An 8,658-nucleotide genomic window follows, 5' to 3' on the forward strand; every position below is an offset into this window, starting at 1 on the left:
ACCCAGGACACCAGAGAATCCAAAATTACAGTTCTTTGACCTGTAGGAGAAGGATTCTCGGTACTGAAGAGAGCTAAACCCCTGGTATTAAACAGGGAATGCACATAACCGTATAGCTACATGTCTGTAGCTGTAAGATTTCTGTCACTTTGCGTGAAGTTTAGGGAACAGTTATTTCAACTATTTGCTTAATATCTTGCGGAAAAATTAGCCTTCCAGTAGACATTAATAGTACACAATAATTGTTTCAGTCTTGAACTATATCTAGCAAAGTTACTATACCAGATTTTAGTTTAATTCAGTTCTGCAATTAAGTTTTCAAAGCTACTGTAGGTATTATTCATAATGCAAAGTAAGCATTTCAGTACTGAAATATATTTCTGTTTTCTAGACCTGCAGCAACACCCAGGAGTGAAAGGAACGAGGTACTGTAAAACTAGTTTCTTGGTAAACAGTCTCTATCAGCTTTTAATCACGTAGATGGGAGCAGTGTTTATGTAGTGATCAACCAGATGTACAAATTGCTGCTGGTATGCAGCTTTATTGTATTTGAGACAAATCTGTGGGCTGTGAAGGAGAGAATGAATCATTCATGCATTTGTAATGGTCTGTAATACTAGACAGTGGAATTACAGAAAGTACTGTATTTTTTGTAGGTCAGCATACCAATGGAAGTAACTGATGGCCCTGGTTTAACTCACTCATCTGACCCAACTTCAGAGGATGTCCGGTTGGAAGCTTCAACCTACAAGGAGACTATGCTGCTGTTGGAAGAGCTTGGTGTGGTTCATATGGGTATGTTTTCAAGTCTCTGTCTTCAGCTGTTACAAGTTCCCCTTAAAACATGATTTCTTTGTATGCGCTCCTAAATATTTTAATTTCATATTTTGATATAGTATCTCTTTGTGACTAGAGATCCCCCTCAAAAGCTGTGAAACTGTCACCTGACCTGAGATGTTGCCTGCATTACCAGCCGATGTGCCTTACGTTATCATTGGTTCTCTGTCTAGTCAGAGCTGGAGAAGCAGTTTCTTGCAAAGTACAGTTCAGCTCCTTCTAATGCGGTCATCAAAAGTCAGCAAGAGCTTTTTCTTCTTTATATCCCCTTGATGTGGTTTACGCCCAGCCACACCTAAACACCTAAGCACCACACAGCCACTCACTTGTTCCACCCCAGTGGGGTGGGGGAGAGCATCGGAAAGGGAAAAGTGAGAAAACTCATGGGTCGGCATGAAAACAGGTTAATAGCAAAAGCCACGCACGCAAGCAAAGCAAAGCAAGGAATTCATCCAGCACGTCCCAGTCCCATGGGCAGGCGGGTGTTCAGCCACCTCCAGGACAGCAGGGCTCCGTCACGCATAACAAATACTTGGGAAGACAAAGTGCCATCACTCTGGATGTCCCTCCCTTCCTTCGTCCTCCCCCAGCTTTATATGCTGAGCATGATGCCTCGTGGCATGGCACATCCCTTGGGTCAGCTGGGGTCAGCTGTCCCAGCTGTGTCCCGGCCCGGCTCCTTGCGTACCCCCAGCCTGCTCGCTGGTGGGGTGGGGTGAGGAGCAGGAAAGGCCTTGGCTCTGTGTGAGCGCTGCTGGGCCGTAACGAACACATCCCCGTGCTACCAACCCTGTTTGCGGCACAACTGCAAAACATGGCCCCGTACCAGCGACTGCGAAGAAAATTAACACTATCCCAGCCACAACCAGCACACCCCTCAACAGCTAATGACAAAGAGTACAGCAAAATAATGGCTTTGCTTAAAAATAGTAAGTACATATATATAACAAATTTCAACTGTCATAAGATGCTTGCATATATGCACAAGGCATTATATAAACATAAGCATCACTTACTAGGGCTCTTAAACTATGCTAAAATTTCATTAGGCAAGTGTTAACCTTGGCCGAAGGCCAAACTCCCCCCCCAGTGCTGCCACTGCCCGTCCTTGACAAAATGGGGTGAAAAAGCTTGTGGGTCAGTGTGAAGGCAGGGCTGTCACTTCCCAGGGACTGTCACTGGCAAAACAGACTCCACGGATTAAAATACATTTGGATAGTGAGAAACAAAGACCCCAAACCTGAGAAGGACACGTCGGCACCCCCCCTGCTCAAGCTCTGCCGCGCTCCTTCCCTGCCACCTCCCCAGGCAGCGCGGGGAGGCTGCGGTCGGCAGTCGGGACGTAGCAGTTTCTCTGCTGCTCCTTCCTCGTCCCTTTTCCCTGCTCCAGTGTGAGTCCTCCCCCAGGCTGCAGTCCTTTGGGGAAAATCTCCTCCAGCCTGGGCCCTCCATGGGTCGCAGGTCCTTCGGGAAGGATCCGCCTGCTCTGGCACGGGGTCCTCCGCAGCACTGCGCTGTGGGTATCTGCTCCAGCATGGTTCTCTCCGGGGCTGCAGGGGAATCTCTGCTCTGGCACCTGGAGCAGCACCTCTCCCTCCTCCTTCGCTGACCTGGGTGTTCGTTTGCGGGGCTGGTTTTCACATGCTTTTCCCCTTCTCTGCCCGTGTGGTGGTTTCGCCCTTTCCTACATTTGTTTTTCCTGAGGAGCTGCCAGCACGGCTGAGAGGCTCAGCTGTGCCCTGCGGTGGGTCCATTGAAACCGTCCATGTCCAGCACGGGGCGACCCCTGGCTTCTCACAGGGACCTTCCCACTAACCTGCCACCTGCACCTAATACAGCAAAGCACTGAACAGCTTATCCATTGGGCAGTATTTGTGCAGCTTTGTGTCTTTTCTGTCTCAAAACAGGTTCTGCTACTTTGTTGAAAATGCAAAACATACTTCTTGAATATGAACGGAGAATAGAACGTCAGAAAAATCAGTATAAAGCGCTCTCAAGAGAAGTAAGGAAATTGGAAGACGAAAGGGAGGAGTCACAGTTCAGAGCGGAGAAGACTCAAGATTTGAAATCCGTGTTGGCTCACCAAGAAGCAGAATGGAAAAGGGATATCCAAAGCCTTAAGTATGTAAATTGTGGTCTGATAATGTATTATCTTGGTAGTGGTTTTGTTCCGAAAGACACTGATGGTGCAGGCAACAGGATGAGAAGTTTCCAGGCTTTTGGGTTTGGGTTTTTTGAATCCCGTGGGCCAGTTATGCTATGAAGTACATAATGTGAGAGGGGAAAAACGTCCGGATACCAGCTCCATGTACAGTCTTCTGGATGTTGTTCTAACTTTGTTTTCTAGCAAGAAAAGAGCAAGAGAGTGTGTACGGGGAAATCAGATTTATAAGAGAGATTTGAGAGATGGTTGGGTGTTTGGTTTTTTTTCATTTTGTCCTTGCAGCTTCAGTTGGCCTATAATACTAGGATTTCTGGTAACTCCACCCAGTGCAAGTCAAACCAGAGCTTAGAGCATTTGTTTGCTTACCTGTTTGTTTGTTGGAAGGGTCAAGTTTGGGATTGCCCCTTTCCCCACACTCCTGAGCTAGACCCGGAGGCGTGAGGTTTCTCATCGCTGTTGACATCACGTCCGACAGGGGTGGCCAGCAGGCACCGTAGGCAGTTGAGCAAGGACAACTGCAGAGCCCTGGCCTGGGAGGGGAGATCTCCTCGTGGTGATCCCCGGTGGGATGGCGTGGCTGGGGAGCTGGCCCAGCAGGGCCAGGCGGCCCAGGCAGAGAGCGAGCTCAGCAGGAGCCACCGTGAGCTGGCAGCTGGGGCGGCCCGCAGCGGCCTGGGCTGTCTGGGGGGCAGCAGTGCCAGGGCACTGGGGGCAGTGAGTGCCCACCCCTCCTCAGGGCTTGCTGAGCTGTGTCTCGAGCCCGGGGTCCGGTTTTTGGCCGCCCAGCCCAGGAGATCTTGCCCAGCCCGTGTGAGGTCGGCAGGGAGATGCCGGGCTGGCGCGGGGGCAGGAGCACCAGCCCTGTGAGGGGAGGCTGCGGGAGCTGGGCCTGGGGGAGTTGGGCCTCCCAGCGCGGGGGAGGGGAGTACGAGGAAGACGAGGCCGGTCCCAGCTTGGCCTGGGTTTGACTTCAGCAGGTGTTCAAAATCCTCAAGCATCTGTCAAGTATAAAGAAGTAGTATTTTCATTCTAAGTGAATTCTCCAAGCAGCGTTAAATTTATTTTTAATTCGCAACTTTTTGCGAAATTACACTAGAAATTACATGTAAAGCTTTTTCCTTGCAATATACACCATTCAAATACAAATGCTTCTGTCAGTCTTTCAAGTAATTTTAGTGGTGGTTGATTCTTGTTTTGCAGAATTTCTAAAGCAGGCTTTCAATTGGCAGTTCTTCCCTTACGTTGACGATTTTTTTTAATTTATTTTTTTGTTCACTGTTGCGAGTATATGGGAAAAAATAGTCAAAATAATGATCAAACACAAAGCTGCTTGCTTGTTTGGGTACCGTGGGCACACCATGGACCGTTTTTTACCATGTCAGTGCTTATTGCTGATTGTTTCAGTTGGTAAAGAAGCTGACCTTCCATAAGGCTTTCCTTGTAAGTCAGCTTCAAAATGGAATTGCTGTAGTTTCTCCCAGAGGTAGATCCAACTGAGGTTTAAAACTGTTTTTAATCGTATTCAGCTTAAACCCCATGCATTTCTGAATCTGGTTTTGAACACTGACATCCTTCTGGAGTAAACAGAAGCTGCTTGTTCTGCCTGTGGTCAGCAGTTGTTTTAGACTTACAGAAGGCTTGCTGAAAAATTGTTGGGTCTGCCACAGATAAGTGGCGTGCTGATTCACCAGTATTGCTTCTGGTCACTGAATCCGTAATGTGTAGGCAATGCTCAGTATACTAAGAAAATGTATACTAACCATAGTAAAAGTTTGCGATGCTTTGATCTGATGAGACAACAAACTCCTTTTTCAACAAAATGGCTGTAATATGAAGATGGGTTTTTTTAATTTTATTATAGAAGTGTGCACACTGGTGTGTGTTTCCCTATACAAACTTACAAATAACTGATAAATCACTCAAAGTTTTTTTTCTGTATCTTGTACAACTGATACCATGCACAATGGAATGAAGTTAGAATTCTTTAAAAAGTTGAAAAGTACAGTAAAAATATGAACTCTGAAAACGTTTAACATTTTTTATGGTTTGAGTTGTCTCTGCAAGTCCATCATGTGGAATATCTACTTTTATATCAGTGCTTTTGTTTCTCAAATACTCCGTTAAATCCCAGATGTTCTTTGAAACAAGAAGAAGAAAAGAGGCTCAGAGTGGAAGTGCTGTGTGAGAAAAGGAGAGAAGACCTCCGAAGGAAAGAAGATCAATATTGTAAAGAGATGGAGGAGAAACAGAAACTTGAGTTACAGTCTAGGAATTTAGAAATGGAATTAAGAACACTGAGAAAGCTCTTGAAACAGGTATATTAAATAATGAATTAAACTCTTTGTCTTATTTTCTGCTTCTTTTCAATTGTATTCCGGTATGCCTAGAGAAGGAGGCGCTTTGTTCACGGAAGAGGCGCTGGATAACAATTGTCAAATTTTGAGAACAGTAGAGTACAGTTGGTTCACAATTGGGTTGTTCTTTTTTTTTTTTTTGCTTTGCAGTTTATTATTCCTTTTTTCCTTTTTCAAAATTTAGGTTTCATTTGTATTTCAGGCAAAGCCTGACCTTTTTTTGAATTACTACAAAACATCCTGTATTTTGCCTTCTTAAATTTTCCTAAGAAAATTTAAATTTATTTATTTATAGGTGGATTATCATAACGGTGGGGAATCAAAAATGTTTTCAAGTATGCAAGGGAGAATGGGAAGATGTATTGCTAGCTCTGTTTTTTCTTAAGATGCAAGCAGTTTTATTGTATTACTGTAGGCTGAAGAGGAACGTGATGAAACACAGAGACAGCTCTCTCAGGAAAAGAGGGCCAGAGCCCTTCAAGAAGGAATTTTGAACAACCACCTTGGGAGACAAACGGAACTAGAAGAAGAGACAAGAAGATCTATAGGAAAAAAATCAGAGGTAAGCAGATTTTTTTTCTAATAAATCAAATTTCACCATGTTTGTTTTAAAGTCATAATAAATCTTACATAGCTTTTTCTGTTTCTTGATGGTTTATTTACTGTTTACCCGTGTAACTTACCTGGGTAAATACCTTTCTTGTTTTCTCTTATGTCTAAAAGTTCTGGAAAGCAGCATCACTCCTGTATGTACCTGAATTACTTGTGCAAGTAGGAAACTAATAGAAGACACTATTTACCCCGTTTCTTAACCTATCTGTTATTTTCCATTTCATAGACATTTTGTCATCGCTTTTTAGGCTTTCTAGCAGTGAAACACCTAGCTACCTATGGCAAGGTTGACCAGGAAGAAAGTTGTTTGACAGTGTTTGTGTTTCCATTGCTTTTTTTTTTTAAATTAGTTATTCCCTTATTGAACTTACTTCAAGTATGCCTTTCTTTGCCACCTCCACATAACTAAAATTTTATGATCGACTATCAGCAATGAATTCAACTCTCTGTAAGAGTCAGAGTAACTGGAGGAGAAAAAGCAATCATAAACACTGTATTAAAAAAGATCTTGAAAAGAGTTTACTGAATTTCCTAAAGAATGTGCAGTGCCTGGAAGCCTTTTTGTTCTTGGCTGTGCTGCCCAATAAATGTAGGGTGAATGTGTTTAAGTGGAAAAAAGTTATACATACAATAAAGAGGAAATATACAGGACTATTGCATTCCGGGGGTGATTGAGTCTTATAGCTAACTTTCAGTAATACAAAAGGATAAGTGTTCAGAAGACATTTGAGAAGGAAATTACCCTTTCTAGCCTTGTTTTTACCAGATCTGTAGCACAACTAATTCAACCTTAAAGGCAGTATTATAAAGGCATGCACATACAAGAAAGCGCTGTCATTTTAAAAGCTTTGGTTGCTGGTTTAAGGGGGGGAAAAAAACGAAACTGTGTATTTGGGATGTTCATTTAGGTTTTAAGGATATGTTGCACTTCCGTTGTGTACGTACATTGTACATGTGCATGGGTTCACAGAGTAGCTTATTGCCTGAAACTTCATCTTTGAAGTCATGCTTCAGTACTAGAAATGTTAAAATGCAGTTTATTGCTGCAGGTTTTTTGTAGATTCATTTCCCAATTGGCTCTTTATTCATTTTCCCTGTCATTCAGGAATCCAGCACTGATAGAGAACAGGATCTGTTGTACAAGAATCAGTTACTACAAGATGAGATTGCTGTGCTAAGGCTAGAACTCACTCAAGTAAGACTTAGGCACCAGGAGGAACAAGGAAAATATTTAAAGGAAAATGAGACCTTGAAAGAAAAAAATGAAGCTCTCAAAAAGGAACTTAAACTGAACAAGGAAGCATTAAGACAAATGTTTTTTCAGTTCAACGCGGAGCTGGACTTAGTAAAGACAGAATCTGCAGTGCTGACTTCCAAACTTGAGCAGACGAACAAAAGCAAAGACAGACTAGAGACAGAAATTGAATCATTTCGTTCCTCCCTGAACGCTGCAGTTCAAGAACTTGAACTTCATTTGTCATCAAAAAGCAATGCTGAACGAAGATTTCCCAGAGAACGTGATGAATGCCTTTGCTTGCAAGTCGAGCTCCATCGTGACCTCTCTGACGTGCAAGAAACCAACAAGAGCTTGTCTCTGCAGCTGTGTAAAGCTAAAAGCAAAGCTAACAGGCTAGAAAATGAGCTTCACCAGTTGAAGCAAATGCTCAGAGAAAAAGCTTTGCTTTTAGAAATGACAAAAAAGAATTAAGTCAAGGCCAGTGTCGGGCACAGGAATGTGATCATGCTCGACAACTTGAGAAAGATCCAGTAAGCGAACCTGTAATAAAACAGGAGTCCTTGCAGGAGCGATTGGCCCAGCTCCAGAGTGAAAACCTTTTTACTCCATCAGCAATGGGAAGAGATGCAGAACAAGAGGATCATGAAAGAAAAAATAGTGGATTATGGGCAGGACCGTTTTAATGACATTTTCAACAAACTTAGAGCTGATACAGAAAAGCAAGTTTATCTAATAGAAGAGTGAAACAAGGATTTAAATGCCAAGTGTACTGATTTAAGGGAACAAGTCTTTAAATATGAGACTGACGTAGTAGAAAGACAGGTAAAGTATATGCGTAGAAAGAACAATTTAAAGTTTGTCCATTCTTGAAATCAGTTTGTTCCTACAATGTATCCGGTGCAAGTTACATGCATGGGACCAAAGAATACTGATTTGTTCTGGTTTGTTATGTTTCCCTTGGAATTGCGGAAAGTTTTGGCAACGGGGATATTAGTCCTCAGATCTAAGCAGAGAACAGAAAAAAGGTATCCAAGTCTAAGCTTTGATCAAGAAAGGTGATTCTTCTCTAGAACTTTTTTCCATCTATTTTCCTTAGTCCATGTTATGCCCTATAGAATAGTCTTAAGTATTGGATGGTTTTGATGTAAGTATTGCACTGATGACATGAATGAGAGTGGTATAAAAGGAGGAACCATCCAATACACGAGGGCTGAGAAATGAAGATACAGAGAAGTGAAGCGGTTGGGGATAGATTTATATGAAGCTTCTATAGAGGGGAAAAAATAGGTTCTCTGTAAGCTGCTATCAAGATTGAAGAGTATTAGTAATGTCCAGCTGTTGATTTCTGTATGTGTTTTGAGAGTTCTGAGGGGCCTGCCTGTTCCTCAAAGTTCATGTCAGACGGTGACCTTAAGCTTTCTCTTTTATGATGTGTAGCCACACTCCAGCAGTAC

The 8,658-nt window shown here is 43.0% G+C and overlaps 1 long non-coding RNA gene across 1 annotated transcript; it reads left to right on the forward strand.

Moving 5' to 3' along the window:
• The first annotated feature begins 703 nt into the window (after positions 1–703).
• LOC129735218 (uncharacterized) lies at positions 704–5,161 on the forward strand. Its single transcript, XR_008730612.1, has 3 exons — positions 704–795; positions 2,745–2,958; positions 5,133–5,161. It is a non-coding gene; the product is annotated as an uncharacterized LOC129735218 (long non-coding RNA).
• Positions 5,162–8,658: the final 3,497 nt, after the last annotated feature.

The sequence above is a fragment of the Falco cherrug genome, unplaced genomic scaffold (genome assembly GCF_023634085.1).
Source record: "Falco cherrug isolate bFalChe1 unplaced genomic scaffold, bFalChe1.pri scaffold_58, whole genome shotgun sequence".
Classification (NCBI taxonomy): Eukaryota; Metazoa; Chordata; class Aves; order Falconiformes; family Falconidae; genus Falco; species Falco cherrug.